The 23,589-nt window shown below is 45.3% G+C and overlaps 1 protein-coding gene and 2 pseudogenes across 1 annotated transcript in view; 1 reads left to right on the top strand and 2 right to left on the bottom strand.

Annotated features, from left to right (window-relative positions):
• The window catches only part of FHIP1B (FHF complex subunit HOOK interacting protein 1B), a 421,115-nt gene that overhangs the window by 108,611 nt on the left and 288,915 nt on the right, over positions 1–23,589 (top strand). The gene's annotated exons all lie outside the window — the stretch shown is intronic.
• Positions 16,250–18,155, bottom strand: LOC104314621 (olfactory receptor 51Q1-like; annotated as a pseudogene).
• On the bottom strand, positions 20,954–21,540 carry LOC138690101 (olfactory receptor 51Q1-like; annotated as a pseudogene).

Raw genomic sequence — 23,589 nt, 5'->3', positions numbered from 1 at the left:
ACACCGTGCATGCCAAATGCAAAAGCAACAACTGCCTTGCTCATTGTGAAGACTAGATTAGATACCATAGATCAAGGACATAAGACCAGAGCAATTCACAAATGGTGCTGATAATGAGCACGGTTGTGCGCACTGTGCAGCAGTTTACTTCTCTGCAGTCTCTAGGAATCGTAGGAAGTTGATCCAAGTATCCTTCAAAGTATATTAAATGGTTAAGGGAAGAAGGCTGAAATCACTTACTACAGACCACCTTAAGAAGTTCTCCTACTTACATTATTTATGATGCTGCAATTTCTTGTAAGTGCAAGTGAAATCAAGTATTTTGGGCTACTTTAAATGTTTCCAGAGTGCTTGTTTTCAGAAAATGAAGTCCAAACAAGCTTTGTGTTAAACTATTTTAGTTTATATTTTGTCAAATTACAAAATTCTGCTCTATGAAGTGAAAAGCCAATTTTTCCTTCAGATCTGCTACCTAATAGGCAATGTAACAATATTTTTCATTTTTCCTTCTTTTCTCTTTTTTAACACATTTTATATGTTGTATGTTTAATGCACTTTACACACTGTGTAAAGGAAAGACATAAAAGCTGGCATCACACATTCAACATCTTGAGCAACAAAATAAGAAATTTCTTCCACTGAGGAGGAGAAAATGGTGTGCAACAGATATCAATTTCCTGGGTAGTATGCCACTCTGAATTTTTAAATGCAGCCTCTCAGGTAATGTAATAAAATTACATAAACAAATACATTCTGGCTCTAGAAATCATACAGGAAATATTGTTTAATAACTTACTACCAACATTCATCTTCTCTTGTCATATTCTCATTGCGTTTACATTGATTTGATGTGCAAGGCAGCTGTAGTATTTCAAATCTCCCAGTATTCAAGAGTATAAAGTAGTGATAAAATACACATTAAAACCGAATGATCCCTGCAATATAGAAAGAAATGCAGATAATGCTATTGTCTAATGGCTGAGTCTAAAGACCAAGAGAAGTTTTCAGGCTGGTTAGAAACAAGGGTTTACTGGAAGCCCAATTAGAGGGATGACTGCAAACTGCAGCACAGTGAAGTCATCCAAGTCTCGAGGGTGGCTGCTCTTAAGGATGCGACCTCCTCCCGGTGGGACGGGGAGAGGGGCGAGACCCCCGCTCCCACCCAGCCGCCGCCGCTGCCCCCCCGGCAGGACGCGTGCCTGCAGCCCCTGGCTCGTGCAGCCCCTCCTCACAGGCAGCTCCGGCTGGGTGCAGCACGTGGGGCTGCGCGGGTCATCTGTGTCTCAAGGGCTGATGACACCCACGGGCATTTGACGGGCTCCTCCAATTCTGCTGCTTAACACCGCGCAAGGAGTTGGGGGTCGGGGTCCTGAGCATGACCTGCACTGCTCAGCCATGTGCCTCCTGCCCCTTCCATGGCCGGCCAGAGGAGTTCAGGACAGCGCGACGGGGTTTACGTCTCTGTAAGACGAACTCTGCATGAAGATGCATAGACCCTGTCTGCTCACCACTTACCCACCCAGGCAGGAGCAGTACAAAACTATTGACTGACGGGACTGTTGTAAGTGAGAATCACAAACTCTCTCTCCTCTCTTGTTTAGGGACAGCGTCCCAGTGGAGTAGTAGGGGCAAAAATCGCAAGGTGGGATTCAATCTCGTTCTTATGGTCTGTGGTTCTCTGTGACAGAAAGGGTCTGGGCTGAATTACCTGAACCCCTCCAAAGTTGCACTCCTAAACCCCAGGCGGTTTAGGTCTGTTGCCTGGAGATCATTCTGAGGATACCCTTAAAAGAGGAGCTGGGGCCTCTGCTCCCACCCTTCTGCTGCACCACACGTGCCTGCTCTCCACCCAACTCTGTCCGTCCTTCACGTGACCATGAAAACAGTCCAGCAGTGTAGCTCTCAAGAGCAGGGAGGGGAAAAGACCCTGGAGCATAACCTGACTTCTAATTCCTTGGATGAGGAAGCGTTGTACTGGGTAGACCATGCCTCTTCTGCAAACTGACCTCTGTTTTTTCAGTCTAAAAGGACTGGAGAGGTTTGCTGGCTTTGCAAGGCTGCACTGCATTTTCCCAGGATGGTTCACCTGGCAGACACTAAAAAGCTGAAAAGAGGGGAGAATAGTTAGATTTAAACAAACCCTCCCAGAGAAATGAAAGCAAGGCACCCACCTGCAGTTTGGACTAGGAAAAAGTTTCCTGATGAAAGGTAAACCCATTTTGTTGTGCCCTGGTTATAAGCTTTAAAAACAAAGAAAGACCATCTCACAGCTGGAGTGCTCCTAACTCCTGTTAGAAGCCAGAATTAGAAGTGCCAATAAATCAAGCTCCCTGTCTCACCTACCGTAGGTGATTTGGCTGTTGCAGTCATTACGCAAGAAATAAACCTGAGTAACCAGCTGACCTGGCCTCTCAGACACCATTGCTCAGGTTGGTGACTCTCACATTCATAACATCCTTGCAACAACACCTTGGGGACTGGAGTCTAATGGGAACTCTGGGAGAGCCTGGTGTTTCCATGTGTAAAATCCCCCCCTTCCCATGAATCTAGTCCCAGAACAGGTGTTAACCCATTCTGGGTCTTTTCCCTTGGGTACCTGTCATTCTGTAAGCCTGGACTCTAGGCTCACCCTATAGACATCGCAGTCTCCAGACACTGCAGTAACTGGAGGTTGTCTCTACCTGTTATCTTGGTGTATTCTGACTTTATTTCCAGTGATATTATGTGTGGAGAAACTGAAGATAACGTGAGCATACAGCAGCTGTATGTTTGAACTTAGCAGCCCCTGTGTCAGGCAAAGCACAGAAGGTACAGAATTCATCTCCTGATGTCCCAGATTTTGTTATTATTGCTGAGTTTTAATGCTCTCTGCGGTCATATAATGGCCTAAATGTTCAAAAGTTACTAGAAATGTTTACTACCTCATTGTTTTGGTACTCAGCTTGAAAAGTTTTCATAATGCTGGTTTTCAAAAAAGCACTCGGGTCTGTCTTCAGCTTTGGATCACTGAGCAGTGTTTCTGTTTGAGTACCATAACATTAATCCACCCTAAATCACCAGGAATTTCTGCACTTCGAAGATAAGAGTTAATCTGTTCATCAGCCTAGGTACTTAGAAAAGAAGATGCTGTTTAAACTGAGGCATGTCTCTGCTGTCATTCTTACACGCTGCTCCATCCATCAGAGGTGCAGCTGGGTAGGCTGGAAGATGGTGATGCTGAGGGCTGTCACGATAAGCAGTGGTTGCAAAAGCTGCTCTGTGGAAACAAAACACATACACAGGTCAAGCTGCCATTAGAAAAGGGGGAAGATGTGTAAAACCACAGAATCACAGTCAGAAAAGCGCAGAGTGAAAAGGGCAAGCTCTCCTAGGAAATGGATTCAAATGGGACAGATCAGTCTCCAGCCACTTCTTCAGGCTGTAAGCTCAGGTCTCTGGGCTTGTTCCCAAAGGAGTTCCCCAGCACATGGATGGGTAGGGTGGGTGCAGCTCACAAACCTTTAACTATTCTTTTTTTTTTTTTTTTTTTTTCCTGGAGGTTTGAGCTACCACCTTCAGCTCAAGGATGTCTTAGTCTGAGAAAGCTTAAATCGTGACCACTCAAGAGGACTGCATTTTGCCTATACAAGGGAAGCAGACAGATGTCTTCTATTAATTTCAAAGCCAGTTTAACTGAAATGGATGCAAGGACTAGAGAACGGCTTGCAGTATTCTTTGAGACATTTCCCCTTTGTGCCTGAAGCTTACCAATTAACAATGTTGTGGCTTTCACATTTTAGACAGAGATTTTCAGAGGTGTTTAATGGAGTTGAGGTGCCAAGCTTTTCATTCTGCTGGCTGCTGGGCAATAGACCTTATTAAACTTCCCCAGTTCAGGTGCAAGTAGAGAGCAAACACACATTGAAATAGACCCTGTCGCATTCCTTTTAGGCAACATCATGATAGCAATAAATAATGATCTTATGCTAATGAATCATTTCTTCCAGAATTAAGATTTGCTCATTTTTGATTCTGTATCAAGTGTGAGTCATCGTGACTAAGGCATATATGCATGTCTGTGTGCCCAAGAGATGCCTGAAATATGTGCTCCCTACAGAGGAGCAGCTGGAGTCAGAGCCAGTTTCAGCATCTCCCCTCCCCAGGGCACAGTGAGCCTCACATGATTTGACTTTGCTCCACTTCAGAGGGACTTCATTACCTGGACATGTGAAGTGTGGAAAGAGGTGTGGGCTGGAGAGGTGGGTTGTTTAAAGTGCTTTGACACTCACCTAACTCTGATGGGGCGTTCATGAGCCACTGAGTGATGTCTGGGCACCTAGCGCTTCATGGGGTTGAGCCCTGTCAAAACAGTGAAAAAATGCACCTGGAAATTCTCAACTGCATCCCATGAGATTCATAAAAAAGTTGCAAATTGCTGCATGTGGGATTGAACAGCCCCTGCATTGGTCCTGTCTGGGACTGCCTGGCTGGCAGGTTGGACATGAGTCCTCGGTGTGCCCTTGCAGCAATGAAGATCAACTGTAGACTGAACTGCATTTGTGAGAATGCAACCACCAGGTCAAGGCAAGAGATTTTTCCCTTTAATCAGCAAGTGTGTGACTGCATCTGGAGTACTTTGTCCAGCTATGGATCCTTCCATACAGGCAAAAGTAATGATAAACTGGAGCAAGTCCAGGTGAGACCACTAAGATGGTCAGGTGGCTGGAGCTCACAACACACAAGGAGAGGCTGAAGCAACTGGGGTTTGTTAACCAGAAGAAAAGGCAGCAAAAGAGGTTTCTAATTAAAGTCTTCCAATACCTGAAAGAGATTACAGATAAAATAGAGTCAAACTCATCAGAGATGAAAAGACAAGAGGATGGGTACAACTGACAATAAAGGAAAAATTCTTCCTCATGGGGGGTGGGACCTCAGTCCTTGGAAATTTTAAAAACTCCATGGGACAAGGGCTGGAGAAACCTGATATAAGTAGACATTAAGGCTCTGAGCCAGTTAGCTGAACTGTGTAAATTCATTCTGCACTGGCACATTTAACGTACTGAGGGAGACTGAATAAAGGGAGACAGTTCTCCAACAAAACACGTATGGAGTCAAGCCCTCATCCAGACACTCATGGATGTGCCCCTGCATAATGCCACAGACATCAGGGAGTCTGTCTGCTTCAGGGGACTCATGGCAACACTACCACAACTCCCAGCTGTATTAATGAGTATGCACAGCTTTCCAGAAGAAACTCTTTTATTAGGTTACAAGTCTAGGATAAATTTGTGCAGTTACATACTTCAGGTGCAGGACGCTGGATACACCCAGTGCTCATTCTTCAGACTGGAAGCATGTTTACTCTTAAGGACATTACAGGTTTCAACTATAAAAACTTGTTTTCCATTTTAACTTTCTATCCTTGACAATCAAGGTTGGTAACTGCTTCAGTACAACCCTTCTCATATATCTGCCATCGCTGGGATGGCATCTCAGAGACACTTAATCTGGTTTTCTTGCTTAAAGTATACAAAGGTATTAGCTACGTCATTAAAATAATTTAAAAGCAGGAACACATATGCCTTATAGGTTTTACCAGATAGGGCATTCTTTGGAGAATTAACCATCTAAAGTATGCTGCACAGTATTTCATCCTGCTAAAGTGTGTATCAGACATGTGGAGGCAGGAGCGATGGAAGGTGTGCTCATTACATGGGGAGAGTGAGTGCACATCTGCATGGCTTTATAACATGGCCATCATAGCTTCATGATTTGAGAGTATTTATGGCGTACCAGTAAAGAGCCATACAGCAGCCACTCTGTTTGGAAGTGTTGGGTAGATGTTGACAAGGTGATACCAGGATACCTGATCCATTCACCCAGGTATTCTCCATTGGCCAGGGAAAGCATCCTGCCTCCCCCAGTCCTCCTGAGCACAGGAACAGCTTTGACTCCCGTGGCATGGTTTTTGGTTTTTGGTTCTGCTCCAGGCATAGGGGTCATGTGCAGTGTGGCCTAGCTGCTACTCTGGATGGCACCAAACACATGACTTGCATGCCTTATTATCTCTTTTAGCATTTCTTGACCCTCCTTTTCACTGCCTTTGACATTTCCTTTCTCCACTCCAATCTTCTCCCAGGTAAACAAGTTGCCTCTCATTACTTTTGTCTACATTGGCCCCAGTTCTGCTACATCACTGTCCAAATTTGATATTTCTGATAACATTACCTTTGTCATCTTGACCTTACATGGTATTACTGATGAGGTTACCTAGGTACTGCTTGCCTGGTAAGACTGTACTCCCCAAGGTAGACCTTCAGCATCAGTGAATAACAACTGGGCAAATATTCATCCAAGACTGTTATAATCGCCTATGTTTAGGTAGGGTACAAAGGAGTTTAAGACTTGTGCTTTATTTGGTTTCTGATGGCTTCATAACTGGTGACTCAATGGCTTCTTACTTGGTGAATGCAAACAATGTAACTAATCACATAGGTTTAATCACATGTTGAATTATTTCCTAGACTGGGGTTTAATTCTTTATTAGAGTACTCTTTAGAAATACTTGAGCGAGATATGTTACAAACTCAGTGGCCAAGAGAAAAAAAATCATGCATATTTAAGTTTTTCTGAAGCTTGAACTCCTTCAGTGGGCAGTGGAAATACAAGACACTTCACAGAATGGAGAAAATTATGTGATAAATCATAGAATAAAAGAGCAATGATTTAAATTAATATGAATATTAATTGCTTCTGTCATCACCTGGAAGTATACATTCAATTGGTAACAATGACGTACATAGCACAATGAGTTCATCCCACTAGTTTATATTGAGCAGTTGGCAAAGGTACTTTATGTGCTGTGGTGCCATGGGGAGAAGCTCTTCCTTGGAATGAGGACCTTGAGGATACCCCTGCAGATCTGTGATGCCAAGCAGCAGGTTCCTGACCTGCTGAGGGTCAGGAGCTGAAGTCTGGGGTGGGCAGAGCTATGACTAGTCCAATCTGTTCTTGGATTTTCAAGGCATTTAAAGTTCATTCATGTGTTGTGGCCAGGTGAGACCGGTGTATTTAACTGTTCTGATCACCTGCAAGTCAGCTGCATGCCAGGACAACTTGGGGTTCCCAGCATCTGCAAGGACATCAGATTATCTATACTGTCCTCTCTTTCTTTATAGTGTTAACTCTAATAAATGGCATTTTAAATGATGCTTTACAGGGTCTGAGTGCCTTCTGGCACTGTGATCACCTTGGAGCAGCAGCTCCTGGTGCAAAACTCCTCCCTGTAAGGTGGGACGATGCAGCAGCTAAGAAGTTGCTTCACCATGGTTGACCAGGATGAGATGACAGTGAAGGACTCCCACCTTTCAAATTCCATGGACTCTCCCTGTCCGATGTCCTGTCTCCTTGCCACACAGAGTGATGCTCCATGGGGCTGCCCCCCCCTCCAGGCTCCAGGTAGCTTCTCTGACTGTCCTCAGTTTGGGATGGGAGGTGGTGTGGTTGCAGAATGATCTGCTGCTCTTTGGGGAGGTGAACAGTCCCTGAGGAAGTTCTGTGCTTGTTGGGGAGAGCTCGAAGGTCTGACTGGCCAATGTTGTGACCTGGGCAGTGTTCAGGAAAGGAATAAGCCCATGGCAAGCGCAGGGGGATCATTTCTCTGCTAACCTCTATCGATCTGAGGCTCCAGCACTTCCTGAACCCAAGAGCAGTGTTTCATGTTGAATATTCTTTAATGGATTTTTTTCCTGTGGATTTGTCTTACCGCTCGGTTGAGCCCCTGCAGACTTTTGGCGTCTGCAGTACTCTGACAAAATGTTCCAAAGCTTAATCCTTTTGAGTGAAAAACACCTCCTGTAATTGGTTTTGAATTTGCCACCTGCTATTTTATTTAATGCATCTTAGTTCTTGTATTAAAAGAGACAGTGAGCAATTTGTCCTGGTTTCAGCTGGGATAGAGTTAACTGTCTTCCTAGTAGCTGGTACAGTGCTATGTTTTGAGTTCAGTATGTGAAGAATGTTGATAACACTGATGTTTTCAGTTGTTGCTAAGTAGTGTTTAGACTAAAGTCAAGGATTTTTCAGCTTCTCATGCCCAGCCAGCGAGAAAGCTGGAGGGGCACAAGAAGTTGGCACAGGACGCAGCCAGGGCACCTGACCCAAACTGGCCAACAGTGTATTCCATACCATGGGACGTCCCATCTAGTATAGGAACTGGGAAGGGGGAGGCAGGGGATCGCGGCTCGGGGACTGGCTGGGTGTCGGTCGGTGGGTGGTGAGCAATTGCCCTGCGCATCATTTGTACATTCCGATCCTTTTATTACTACTGTTGTCATTTTATTAGTGTTATCATTATCCTTATTAGTTTCTTCTTTTCTGTTCTATTAAACCGTTCTTATCTCAACCCAGGAGTTTTACTTCTTTTCCTGATTTTCTCCCCCATCCCACTGGATGGGGGGGAGTGAGTGAGCGGCTGCGTGGTGCTTAGTTGCTGGCTGGGGTTAAACCACGACACAATTACACCTGAATGTCCTCTCCAAGTCACTCAAGATTTTACAGAGCCCTTCCCAACCCCTTCAGTCATCCCTCTTCCAGACTGGAGAGTCCTGGTTCACCCAGCTCTTCCTTGCATGGAAATTATTTTAGGCTTTTAGTTGTTTTTGTTGCCTCTTCTCAAAATCGTTCTGGTCCCCATGAGGGTATGTGGAAGGTGAGAGCATCTACTTCATTGAGGTTGTCAGATCATGACCTTTGCAGCTCAAAGGGAAAAGTAACAGGGAAAGACAGAAAACACACAGAGGAACAAACCTGATGATAGATAATGGAGACAATAGCAAAGGCTAAAACTCTTTAGCCATTAATTGACAGGCGCTTAAGAAACTCCAAGCTCAGCTTTGGGGAGGGTCAGCCTGCCCTTGGTAGCTGATAAGAAGGGGGAAATGATGGATCTGAGGATTCCGGATATCTGAGGGTCCTGTGGGACTCTGCAAAACTGATAAAGGAACCCTCAGGGCAAGGGTCAAAGGTGGGAGAGGGGTTTTGGGGAGGACAGGGTGGGGGGAAATGGAGAGATGGGATATAAAAGGGGCTGATTGCTGCTGCATAGAGGTCAAACACTGGAGCAGACTGCAGGATCTGGCCTGCCCCATGTTTCAGCAGTGCAGCCCAGAGGTGGTAGGCAGCAGCGGTCTGATGGCAGCGGTGGCAGCTCGGTGGCACCCGAGACCCGTTCAGCACGTGACTGGCACCCACCGGTGGCAGTGACGCCCTGCTGTGGGCAATAAAGTCTTTGGGCTGAAGGCTGCAAAGGACCATGGAAAGTGAGCTACGGGTCAGAGCAAGAGTCCTGCGAGCTCACTGTTTTCTGTCTGAGCATGTTGAGAGCATACACTGTTTCATGTACGTCATCTCCTCCGTGCTGACAGTTGCATCCTCAGCTCCAACAACATCCCCAAAACATTGCTTATCCAATGACCTGGGTCACAGCAGTCTTTTGCAGACCAGTCGCCTTCTCCTTTTCCATCCATTGGTTTGGGCAGAATGTTCCTCAGCCTGCTCACATTTTCCTGGACAACCTGTGTGTGCAGCTTCCACCTGCACTAAACCTGACTGTTTCTGGGATGAAAACCAATCAGATCTGGGAGAAAGCACTGAGAATACTTACAATGCTACTCCTTAACTTACTGGTAACATACCCTTGACATGCCATTACTGAAATATTTCCTTGAGCATTCCTTTTGTTGTTAAAAGCCACATGTAAGCCCTGGGCCCCCATCCAAAGACACTTTCAATATTGTTTTTCGGTGGACTTTGGCTTAAAGTCATAAAAGGAAACAGGCAGAAACTACATTTGTTATATGCTAGAAATCTTTCTAGACTGGTCATTACCCCATATGCTCTCTCCAACCATTAACATACATTGTATTGAACCTAGCAGCTTGTTTTTCTCCAAGCCGTCTTCCAAGAAGTTATTCAGTCAGATTCTAAAAAACTGGAGACTTCAGTGTGTTCCTAATGTTTCCACTAACTTATTCCAGTGATTAAATATCACCACTGCAAAATGTGCACCTGCTTACCTGGACTCCAAAGAAAGCTGCTTTTTGGTCTCTACTCTGGGACTCGCTCATTATGCTGGAAGCGGGTGGAAACAAACTCACCCAGCGAAATTCCTCCCCAGTGGGGTCCCTGTTGAACTCTGCAGGGAAGGTAGTGAGCTGTTGTGCTGATCTCTGCAGCATGGGTATAAATACAGAGTGAAATTAATGTGGCTGCTGGGGTTTGGGAGTCGCAGTGATGTGAAAGAGAGAAGCATTTGGGTTTAGCATGATGCATTCCAAGAAAAAACATCTTGTCCCTTGTGCAGAGGAATGAGTGAACTTTGTGGCTGAAACTAGACAAAAAAAAATCAGATTCCCATTCCCCTGAGCCCTTTCACCCTTAGTTCGTGTGTTTTTCTGCCTGAGAGCAACTTCTGTGCTGCACAGATGGAAGAAATGAGACAGCTTGGGTACCATGGCAAGTCTAGCCTTGATGAAATGTAGCTCACTGGAGCTGACTGCCTGAGTGCTCCCAGGTTCTCGGGAGACACTCTCTGCCGGCAGTGAACTCTGTGCTGTCACAACATGCCAAACGCTAGCTGGAAAGCTGTTCAGCCATGCCTGTGCTAAGCCGCAGTGACAGCCGCGCCAGTGCTGTAAACACACCTGCAGCCCCCCCTCCTCGCAGGGCACGTGTCCTGTGTCACTGATGTCCTGCACACACACTTACATGGCATCCGTGGCACAGCGTGGAGCACGGAGCTCACGTCTGCTCACATCATGTCCTGCAAGTCACCCTGCAGACCTTCCCTTCGTTTCCCCAGGCTGCCCCGAGCATTGGATATGCAGCAGGAGACTGAGGACTGGCTGGATGCTGGAGGAGGTGCTGAGCCTCCTCGGGATCCCCGTCACTGGGAGTAGATACACCTGCAGATTATAGAAACCCACCTATGGTGTCCAAGAAGTGCCCTGGGTGCCTAAGCTGCAGCTGGAGATCTGGTGCACAGGCATTAGTGTCCAGACAGCAGCTCAACTCCCCAGGCGCCGGGGATTTCAGCTCAGCCAAGGTGTTTTCCAGGCTGCACGGAGAGTCTCGGCTAGACCTGAGTGTGTGTGCAGGCATGGGCATGCAGACAGAGGTGACAGACACATCTTCATGTCGAAAGAGCAGAGGTAGACAGGGTGGCTTTGAGGCTGCCAGTTGTCAGCATGGGGCCTCTCCTGGGCACCCTTTTGAGCATTTGAAGCACATCGAGCAGGCGAGATGCCAGGTCAGGTCTGTGCCTGCTGCAGCCATCTCTTGGGCAGAGATGGGGCAGTTTGGGACCTGGTGTCTCGGTCCAGAGTTGCTCTTTTGGGTAGCTATTATGTTTAGGAACTCCTTCACCTTGAACTGCTATCATGTCACCAGGGCAGGAAGGATATTAGTATCTTATATGCATTCTTTTAGCATAGATGACATCTCTCTGAAAAACACAGCATCAACCACATTACTCTTCTGACATTGGGGTCACTGCTTCCTTTATACTTATGGGGGAGAAATAACCATTGCTGAGGGATTGTTTGTCCCATCCTAAGATGCATAACATGAACCAGGTGAGCTCCTGGCAGTGTCTGAGTCTCCACTGGATAAGGAAGGTGACTATATGCAACTAGATTGACATCTTTTAGAGGCTTATGGCATTTTGCCCCAAACAAGTGAGTTTTTCCCAAACCCTTTTTTTCCATTTTGTGCTCTGATTGTTATTTCTAGCATAATTTATTGACAGGAAAATGAGAGTACAGGACCTGCCACACTATGATGCAGAAGCCTCACAAGCTGGCCTTTTCATCCCAAGCACAGTTAATAGACATCGGTGGATCTATGTACCATGAACGTGTTTGGTCCTGTTTTCAGCCAGTTAGTTCAAACTGGTGACTTTTACAATCTGCCCAAGGTGCATTCAGCTGCGACTGGATAAGTAAGCCCCCCAGTGTAACCCAGGAGAAGAGCCACTCTAAAAAGCAGAAACTGGAAGCAGAGCACAGCAGAGTTGGACTCTCAGCATCCAGGACTAGGGAAACCTCCAGGAAAATCCCAGACGGCACCTGGCACAAGGGAAGAATCTCAAAAACAGGGCACATTTACATTGTTTCCAGGCTTTTCTTTTTAACCATGTTCCCATTTTGGAAATCAAAACCTTCACTTTTTCTGGGCTGGAATTCATACCCTTTAAGGTTGTTCTGTGACCCATTCTAAACTGGGTAGTTGCAGAGCATATTGCTCCTCCTGGAGCAATGAATGCCAGTTGTTTTGCATATGGGATACTAAGATTTGGGTCATATTCAATAACCTGAGTGCTTGGTGTAATTTGCTCTGACAGCTAGGCTGGGGGCTGCTAGTGCTAGTTGACAGAACCAAGGGACAAATTTCCCTGCTACGTGTTGTATCTGTCAAGAAATAGGCAGTGCTGAAGCAAACCAATATGATGAGAAAACAGAAGAGGTATTGGACAGTAAGATCACATCTAAGATAGTGGGATGTTTTCTGCAGCACTTCCTTGTGTATAGAAAACCTGCTTTCAAATTGAATGCTTAACTGCTATTTTTGCCTGTCCTTCCAGGTGCGATGACATATCCAGCTGAAGAATGATTTGTGTCCAAGTGGTCAGCATGATGTGGGATTTTGTTATCCAACTTATCTCATAATTACCCCAAATTCTAGGAAATAAACCCTTGTGGGGCCCCAATGACATTTATTGCTGACTTCTGCAGTGCCCCTGACACTGACAGTTGTTAGATTAAGGTGACTCACCCATTACAAAAGGATAGCTTCCACATCAGTAATTATTTCATCTTCATTTGTCAGAAGGACACCATTTTGCTATTGGGAACCATGCATTCAGTATTAGAAAATGGTCATGTATAATTTTTTTAAAAGCTAATCCCTTTAATGCTGGGCCATTTTTACCTCCAGCAAACAACCACCATTAATGACGCATTTTTCTGAAAAATGTGGTTTTATCAGATGTTAGCTGGCTAACCCTGCCTTTTGTTTCAGAAGAGAGATAATTTCTTTTATTAGCCCAAAGGATGTAGTTGGAAGATGAAGCTTGCAGAAGAGCCTTCTTTCTATAAAATGTGCTGATGTAAACAACAACCTCTGATCACACATAGCTGCTACCACTCTCTGCTTTATCATTTGTGCTTTTAGGGGTCCTTGTGGCTTCACACAGAGAGGGGTCAGAAGGGGAAACCTTGTCTGCATGGGGGTTTCTGACAGGAAACTCTGTTTGCATCTGGTAATAACACACAGTATTACTGTAATAACATTTCTGCTCCAAGTCAGTCATGTCCTCAGACTGAACCTGGATGAGAGACTCAAGGGGTGCAAAGTCTGGCTTAAATCCAGGATGTTCAAGAAAAACAAACACATACACCTTTATGTTTAACAGCTGAGAAATCCAGTCTGCCTATGCAATTTGCTGACCAAAATACAGGAAGGTCAAGAGTAATGGCAGGTCTCTACCAAGACTGAAGTATTTATTATTACTGAAATAATAGCAAGGAGTTCAAACCCCCATATCACTGCTTAGTGAAGATCAACATATCACTAGGCAGAAGATGCTATCCTATATGTAGATAAGGAATATCAAAACACACATACAACAAAGGAGATGCATAGGACAGTGGTAGAAATTATACATCTAATGTGAAATTTTTGATGGAAACATGAAAAGTAGGAATAGAAGGAACCTCAAGAGATCTTATAGTCCATCTGCCACCCTAAAAGGCAACATCGTACCCAAACCAATCCAGACAGGTATTTAGTAAACCTGTTCTAACATTCCTGGATGGCACTTCCACACCTCTCCAAAAAAATCTCATGACTGAAAGGAGTCCTCATGCTTCATATTCTGCGGACTTTCAATTATTTTGTTTCTCTCCTTTTGCTAATGGGTCTTTGTGTTCCTTTACAGAAAGTGCCCCACCTGTGGGTTTGGTGCTGAGAAGAACGGGAAGGTTACTCCACATGCCCTGGGTACAACACTCCTACTTACACTTTCTGACATAGTCTTCACTTTGGGTTTTATTTTATTGTTTATTTTTTCTAACCGTGGCATTGTTGACTAATGTTTGCCTTGTCATCTCTGGTACTTCCCAAAGCTTTGTTGTAGAGGTGCTGCCTACTCTATTTCTATTTTGAAAAAAAAATATAAAAAGAAAAGATTACTTCCAGACTAACCAGTCTGATACTAGTGTTTACTGATATAAATCCTCCCATTCCTACCAGCCCAAAGGTGTGAACTACATTTCTAGTTTCATATCCAGCGTGTCAGGCCAGTTCTGAATGTCAGACTTCTCCCTGTTGTACTTTCAGTCCTTCTGCCTTGTTCTCACTGACAAATTAATAAGCAGGCTCCCTATCCAATCACCAGAAGGATGCTGGAGTTACACCAAAAATTTTAAATATTCAGGCAAAATAATAAAGATGACATCAGTCTGGTGCATTCACATGGAATACACTGATTAAAGGCCAGATCTTTTAAGCAAGATCAGATCTATGTACCCAAAATGACATGACAATGGCTACATTCAGACCCAAAGAAACCACTATTTCCTTAAAAGCTCATTAATGAAGATAGTGAATAACTGCAGAAATAAGATAGCTTCCTTCAAAGCCCTGTTTGCTTCATCTTTGACAATGAATAATTGATAACTTTTCTTTGAAAAAAATCTTTTTTCCAATGAGTTTTGCCTTCACTTTGTGGTAGTTTCATTTAGATCATTCTCCCCTTTCTTGTTTCTGAATATGTTATGTGAAATGTGTCAAAAGCATAATTACAGTCAAGGCAGATTTAATTTTCTGTTTCTTCCCTGTCAGCAAGTCATGTTACCCCATCTAAAGGAAAAATTAGATCGCTTTGTCACAATTTGTTCCTAGGAAATTCATGGTCACTGCTGCTTATTTCCCTGATATGCCTTGCATGCTCCATAAATACTTGGTTTGTCTGTTTCAGTATTTTTCAGGAAATAAATGTTAATCTGACTGGTTTCTAATTCCCAGAGGGCTTCTTCACCCCTTTCCACCTTTCTGAGGTCAGGCCCTAGGGTTACCTTCTTCCAGTCTGGTTTTCATTCTCATTTATCTTCTGTTCATTCTCAAAGATATCTGCCAACAACCTTTGGACTGCTCCTGCCCCCTCTCTAAGTACTCTAAGGGGAATACCATCCTGCCCTTACACTGCCCTTGTAATTTAAAGCCATCTGTTTTCTTAACTTCTTAACTTTTATTCCCCATTTCCCCTGCTTTCTTACTTTGCTACTGATGTTAGACTGTTTCAGGGAAAAATTATTTATGATTAAAAAAAAGTCATGCATGTTCATATCATTCATCATTCAATATGCTTTCCTAGCATTTGAATAACAAAGCAATTCTTACATTAATCTATGTGTCTAACTAAATGCAAATTGCTTTTCGCCTTCCCCTTCCTTTCTGTTCTTGCTTTATATGCTCTTACTGTTTATTTCTGTAAATCATTACAGGTTTGACCAAGCTCAAATGCTCATGTTTTTTTTTCTCAGGCTAGGGATCACTGCAAAGGTGGTGATTTATGCATGATGATTTTTAGTGTCCTTCTTGCTTATTCATTCTATTGGTGGGGTTTGAAAAAAAAAAATGCTCTTTTTATTGCATCTTTAATGAACTGCATAGCTTCCTGAAAAATATTCTCCTAGACATTTTCCTCATGAGATATTGCTATGTCTCAGTTTTACCAAGTCCACTTTGCTGACGTCTAGTGCTTTCAACTACGACAAACAAACAACAAAAGCAAATAACCCCCCCTACAGAATAAAGATCATTTAAAAGTTGTAGTTCTGTTCAGTAGCACTGCTGCTTTCCTTGAAATAATTACCATGGACAGCATGGGAAATTTAATATTCCTGTGCATGCCTATAGAGCTGTTGTTTGGGCAAAGCCATAAGCCCTGGACAAAAGTCAAATCATAGGGGAGAGAAAGGTATTTTGGGACAGGGCTGAGACCAAACAGTTTCTCTTCATCTTGCTACCAAATTCTCCCTCACCCTTGGCAAACCCTTCTTTGACATCTCCGCTGCACTGGCATTTCCCTGAATATCTTGACATTTACAAAGGAGTCAGTGTGCAAAAGCAGTCCCCATTTTCCTGACCCCCCCCATCCACCTTGTCCTGACACCCACTTGCTGCCCGCCTGCCCTCCTGAGACATGGTCTTACTGCCTTGAATGGAGGTTTTCTTTTTCCTTTTCATCTGAGCTCACTATCAAAAAAATATCCAACTCAAGCCTGACCACCAGCTCACGGATTTTCCAGGCTGGGATTTTCAGACCCTGTTTGGTGCTTATGTTCAGGGTGCCCCGACGTGGTGTACTGGGGTGGACCCGCACTGACAGCAGGAATTGCTCAGACCTGTTTCCACAGAGAACAGTTCAGGGACCCCACTACAGGGGGTCTCTCTGGAAGCTGCTCCCAACCCTCAGTCTCTCCTGTACCCATCTCCCAGACCCCTGGTCCCTCTGATCCAGACCTCAGACCCCAAACCCCAGACCCCTCACCCTCCCTGCTTCGTCCAGAAGTTCACTAGTGGATTGCACACACCCACAAACACACATATTCCTTTGATAATTCCTTAATAATTCCCAATAATTCCTGCTGCCAGCCCTTCCGCTAAACATCCTGTGATAAATACTGTACAGTTCCATAATTCTCTTGTTCAATCCTCAAATTCTTCTGCAGGCACCCCACAAAAATCGTATACCCATTCAGGCAATAATGCAGGAATTTGCATAGTGTCCTCGAGAGTTTCTTCTGATGAATTGCTCTAGTTTCCTAACAGGGACAATGGCTGAACCATTCATCTCTGATGGTCTTAGGAGCAGAAGCAGATGTAGAGGAATGAGCCTAGCTGGTTTTTCCCACCTTATCACTGCCCCCCCGATCTCTGCCCGGCCTTTATGGTCACTTGAGCAGATGCTGTCAACTATCCTTGCCATGTGGACTCATTCAGCAGAGCCCCTAATGAATCACAGGGTACCATTAACATACAAAGCATTTTCACCCAGAGGATGTGCAGTGGGAAGATGTGTGCGCATTTAAGATGTTGACTTGGCCCATGGCACACAGGTACATCATACCAGGTCTTGTCCCACAGCTGAGACCTGTCCCTACCTCATACAGGGATACCTGGGCAAGAGGACCATGAGAATGCCCCTGCAGATCTATTTAGTTTTTATCCTGTAGATGATGGGGTTCAGCATGGGAAGGACCATCACATGGACGTTGGCCATGAAGACATGAATGGGAGGCAAGCATGGACATTGGCTATACCGGTGAACCATGGACAAGCCAGCCATGGGGAGGTACAGGATCAGGACTGCAAGGATACTGGACAGGCAGTTTTTCAAAGCTTGAGATGTTCCCTCTGGGATGTGATGCTCAGAATGGCCCTAGCAATCAGTACATATGACACAAAGATGAGGATTAGGACTAATGTCAGAAAGAGACTGGCTAAAGCAAAGCCATACTTGTTATCGAACATGATGTCTGCACACACCAGCTTGATCAGGTCAGGTCCTGATGCAGTCAGCGTGGGAAGGTACATGGGACTGGCAGAAGGGCAATCCTTTCAATACCACAAATGGGCAGACAGTTGGTAAGGCACATCTGCACAGGGCAGCCAGCCTGATCTTGCCTGTCCTGGCACTGCTGAGGATGTAGGAGTATTTCTGCAGGTAGCTGACAGCCACATAAAGATCAAAGGCCATGGCCAGAAGCACCAAGGATTCCAAGAATGAGGATGAATGAATTAAAAAATATTGAGCAAAACAAATATCAAGACTAACCTGCCTGGCATCAAACCAGAATACACTCATCACGGTTGGCATTGTAGACAGAGACAAACCCAAACTGGTGGTGGTGGCCAGCATGGAGGGGAATTGGTACATGGGCTCATGGAGGCTCAGATCAGTCCTGGTAACAAACAAGATTGTGATGTTCCCCAGAAGTGACACAACACAAATGAAGGTGAAGGGGAGAGAGCCAGATGCTGACAGTTTCCAGCCCTCAGATGCCCATAAGGATAAGTGTGACTGGTGTGGAGATGGACTTCTTGAGAGACATGATGTACCAGAGATGGCCTGCTGTGAAAAAGAAACACCAAAGAAAACAAAGTAGTGAGTCTAAGAGGACATAGCAAACACTTGTAAATATCACAAATGTGAAGCCAAAGCTGAAAGAACACAGATGTCAAGTAGGGACATGGACCAGATGCCACAAACTTCAGGTCGTGGAAAGCCCAGCAGGTGGATGTTCAGTTATCTTAAGGTAAGGTCATACACAAAAGACGTCTATAAACCAGCATATTTTGGGGTTCTCCTTCTCTACATCACATGAGATGCAGCATTGTAATATAGTTTTCAGAGAGTGCATGCTGCTTATAGAAATAGTTCTGCACACACTAAATATGGGAGATTTGAAAAACGTACCTGTGCCATTTCACTATTTTACAAAAACCTTAGTTCAGTGATCGGCACCAAAGAGCTCTTGCAGTTTTCTTGCTCTAAGCATTTGAACAAAGACTACAATCTTGGCAGTAGGTCTATAGTCTGCAGCTGGGTGAGAAAAGTTCCCTTTTACACATTGGTCTGGTGGCACAGAGCAGCCCTTGGAGTCCCTGGGGAGCGCCAGCAGCACCCGCAGAGCTTCCTACCAGCACAGCTGACCCACCCTTCGTCTCCCCTGCTCTGGCCAGCACTTGCTGCAGAGCCAGGCAGAGCAACAGGCCTCTCTGTGCCAACTGCCCAGGGTGCTGATAAGGTCCTCTGGCAGAGGGCTCACAGGAGAGTTATTTTCCCCCTGTGCCTTGCATGTAGGCTGTGAGAAAGAGGGCTCGTTTGGTCAGAGGCCAGCCCCTCCAGCAGTGTCTCTGACCAGGAGCCCTACAGACAAATGTCCACGTGTAAAGCTGGTGGGATTCCCAATCTGCAAGCTAACCTTGCAGTGGAACGGGCACTGCCAGCCACTTGGTGTGCAAGTGCTAACCTGGGATTTGATGCTCAGGACTGAAAGCCTATGCTGTGCTGGGGCTCCTCATTTGCAGCTCTGTGCTGTCTTGCTGTGCACTGGACTCCTCCAAACCTTGTTCTGCCTCTACTCCCCAGCTCGAGAATCTGGCTTCTCTATGAGACATGCAGAAAGCTTTGTGTGCCCCAGAGCATGGCTTTCTTTTCTGAATAGAAGTTGGACTAGATGATCACTGTAGGTCCCTTCCAACTGAAATATCCTATTCTATCCTATATTAGGAGGACAAAATGAGATGTTATAAACTTGTAGCAGACCATCATAGCTACAGCTACAACAGTATCTTGTCAATTCTACTGGTTACCTTCTCTGTTGGCTGGAGAGCAAAAGGAGTCAAACATCCCCCGCTGGCTGATGTCCCTCCTCTGTTTTCCAGCTCTTGCAGATAGCTCCTGAGACCCAGGAATCACATCCAATGCAGAACCCTCCTTCCAGGTGATCTTGGCTTGTAGGTAACCACAGGGGGGACCTCTCGGGCTGCAGCAATCAGTTACATACATGCATCCAAAACTCCATATAAATGAGCAGAAACAAACCTGCAGCCAGCTTGGAAGCATCCTGTGACACAGCAAGAGCAGACAGGAAAGTGGGATGCTGCTGCTGTGCTCTTGGACTGAGGGGAGTCTGGGCTCCTCATGGCCTGGATCAAGGCACTGGATAGTGCAGGCAGTTTACCTTACCCCGTGTAAGAAATCATGGTCCTGAACAGCTGTGTGGAAAAGAGGAGATTCCCAGCCTCAGGATGCAGCAGCAGCAACAGCGACAAAGGGTCATGACTGGAGCATGAAGTTTAACAGATTGACCCTCAAATTGCAGAGCTAATTTTTAGTGGTTTCAGGAACACACTTACAGGGTCCCTGTCTGAATAGCAGGGTGACTTCCCTGTAAGTGGGGACATTTTGGTCAGGACTGGAAATCTGTCCCCAAGATCAGATCCCCCTCCAGGAAAATGAGGGGACACGCAGAAAGCTTGACTTGTCAACACCCCACAGCCTTGACTATGGTCATGCAGAGCAGGCAGGTACCTGAAGCCCCTGCAGATGTACATTCTCCACCTTTCTGATGATGGAAACACTACTGCCGATAACAGGAATCAGTAAAAGCATCCAAAGTGGGGAGAAGCTCCTTCAGGAGTTTGCTCACGCAGCCTGTCTGTGGTGAGGAGAATGCCAAAAGACAGAGCAGCAGGATCCAGCATGAAGGTGTGGTAGGAAGAGCTCCTACTTCTTGCCTGATGCTAGGAACAGAGTGTGGTTTTGCTATTCATAAAATCGTCTTCAGTTCTTTCCATTTCTGGGCTTCAAGATATTTTCTTTGAAAACAGTATCATTGAAATGAGTGAACAGTGGTATTTAGCATGCTAGGATTAGTGCACAAATGATTGCAGGGTCATAAAGTCTATCACAAGAAACAATCAAATACAGAGAATAGCACAGGTGAAACATTTGACCCTTTTAGCTCAGCTCAAGGCTAAGCAGATGAACTTAGACGGTGATAAGAGATGGACAGCTGATCTAATCAGCCTCTTCTCTGCAAGGCTGCCTTTTTCTAGAATAGGTTCATAAAACAAAACCTTTCTATAGTACACAATGAATGATCCCAGCTCAAGTAATAACATTAAGTTATTGACTCTGCTCATCAGACACAACAAATCACTATAGCCCAAAAGATACCACATGATAACTGAAGTTCCCATCCAAAATATCCCCAAGGCAAGGAAATGCTAAAGCAATGACACAGATGAGCTGCCTCTAGCCTGCAGTCATCCCATCCCTCAAAACCTCCCTCAGTCAGATGTTGCTGTCTCAGGCAGAGCTGCCTCTGAGAGGCAGATCCTGTCAATGTTTAGTGTTTATGCTATAGATGATGGGGTTCAGCACAGGGGGGACCAGCAGGTAAACATTGTCCATGATGTGAATGAGAGGGGAAGCATGCTGGCCATACTGCCGAAACATGGACAAGACAACCAGGATCCAGGACAGGCAGTTGTTCAAAGCCTTAAGATACTCCGTCTGGGATGAGAATGCTCAGAATGGCCTTAGCAATATATGGCATGAAAATAAGGATGAGGTCAAAAGTCAGAAAGAGAACACCTACAGCAAAACCATACCAGTTATTGAATATGATGTCTATACACACCAGCTCAATCAGGTCCTGATGCAGACAGTAATGGTAACCTTAATTCCAGAAGTGGAGGAATGCTTAATGAGGCATCTGGACCAGCCCAGGACACCAGCCTGATCCTGCCTATCCTGGCACTGGTGAGCATGGAGGAGTATCTCAGCAGGTAAATGTCCACATAGTGATCAGAGGTCATGGCTGGAAGCACAGAGGACTCCATGAAGGAGAAGGAATGAATTAAAAAAGATTGAGCAAACCAAGCATTAAGACTAACCTGCCTGGCATCAAACCACAAAACACTCATTACATATTAGAGACAAACCCAAATAGGTGACAACAGCACAGGTAGGAATTGATACAGGGGCTCAGGGAGCTTAAGTCAGTCCTGGTGACAAACAGGTTGTGCAGTTCCCCCCAAGTGACAGAAGGTAAGCAGAAATAAAGGGGATAAGCAGCAAGCTGCAACCACCTTCCATCCCAGCAATGCCAGTCAGGATTAACACTGACTGATTGCAAGCCACTGCTGTTCCATAATGTCACACTAACATGGATGCTCTGCAGTGCATCACTACAGGGTGTTTTAAATGAAGATAACCTCTCTCTACCTGACAGAAAGAATTTGAGGGTGTAGCCTAGCCTGGGAAGCAAGAACAATTATGCTGGTGTTCGCAGTCTCAGCAACATGATCCTCTTCCAGCAATGAATCAATGGACAGAAAGACGAACTAATTGTAGGTGCAGACCAGTTTGCCCAGATCTCATGCAGTAGCTTGCAATAGGCAAAGTTATCCTACCATTGCCAAGCATGGGAAGAGTACTAACAGGACCAGTTAAGTGTCCAGGGAGCAAGTCTCTACAACTAGAAGTTTCTCATAAAGATGAGATGCTGGCTGCAGTATCACTTGCAGCTAATGCCAAAGCAACTTCCAAAGGATAAAACTATGAGTGGTTGGAAACAATGAGGTCAGATCTCCCTCCAGGGACAGGCCTGCAGGCAGGGTTCTCACACTGGTGTGGAATAGGAAGACTTTACACCAGCCCTGAAGGGGATCCCAGTATGCTTCTAAAAGACAAGTACCTGAGCATTATTTAGGCGCAGTGGCAGAGCTGATCAGAACCTGCCTAGACAACAAGTCCATAGCCAGTGGGAGCTGCCTGAATGGAATCTTCCTTAAACTCAAGCAGCCTTGCATTTAGAGTTTTTATTTTTGTCCTTTATGGAGATCACCATCACAGGAATCAGCTCCAGGCGTTTCCTCTTCCCTGTCCCTACCTGGGTCAGGCCCAGCAAACCCATACCCCACACATGGGCTAAAGATTTTTTTTTTTTTTACTTTAAGCCAGCATCAGTCCTAGGATAGCTTCAGCTTTTGCAGAAACACATTGAAGTTAGAGAGGGAAAGAAAAAAAGTGCTTCTGTGTTCATATAAAAGCAAGGAACAAGGAACCAGCTACAATAGAGGCTGTATCATTAGGAGCATTTTAAAAATTCAATAAACCAGAAAAACTTCTTGGAATAGCTGCTTTGATCTAAAGACTCCTTTAAGTATTTGAAAGACTATAAAGCTCTGCAGACTGGACAGCTGCAGACTTTGCCTAACCCGAGTAGCCCTGTGCATTTCATCCTTGCTCTCCCCTTTGCCATTCCTTTACAAAAGTTGCTGAAGCTTTGTTAGAGGCTTGTTTTCACTTCCAAGGAAGGAAACAGAGTAAGCACAGCAGTCAGCCTTTGCACAGCTACTTATAACATCTGCAAGTCCCATGCAGAGGGCTGTGAAACATTGCCCCCGGGGGAAGAGAAAGTTTTGGAGAAACACAGATATACACCCAAAACCAGGTCATAGGCAGGAGGAGGAAAGCTGCACCAGTCAACCTGAACTGCACAGCTGTAGCAAAGGAGAGGGAGCTTTCCACATACAATCTCTGGACAGCTGCAGGACAAGGACAGTTCTGCCAAGATGCTCCTCAGAGACACTTGCTCAGCTGGAAAAGCAGGTGCCACTTGCACCAGGCTGCAGCAGCAATTTGCATTGAGGTCCAGCAATCCATGCACAGAAGGTCAGACTGCTCCTGCACCCAGCTTTGAGAGGGCTGGCTCAGAGGGAAGAGGAAGAAGCACAGAAAAGGCTGTGACAAGGAAGGAGACATTACAGGTGCTTCTCAAGGCTAGCTGTGGTCTGCTGCAGGAGTTCCAGTGTGGACACACAGGCAACTCTGCACCTCATCCAGCAGGATGGAGCACAGCACAGCAGCTAAGGAGCCCTCTGGACCCAGAAGGCTACACCTTTCCTACCCCCCAGGCAAAGTCCCACAGGTACAGATCCCCACACTCACCACCACCGGGTCCAGCAGTC

This window comes from Haliaeetus albicilla, chromosome 20 (assembly GCF_947461875.1).
Source record: "Haliaeetus albicilla chromosome 20, bHalAlb1.1, whole genome shotgun sequence".
Classification (NCBI taxonomy): domain Eukaryota; kingdom Metazoa; phylum Chordata; class Aves; order Accipitriformes; family Accipitridae; genus Haliaeetus; species Haliaeetus albicilla.
This window is presented reverse-complemented; position numbering and strand designations above follow the sequence as displayed.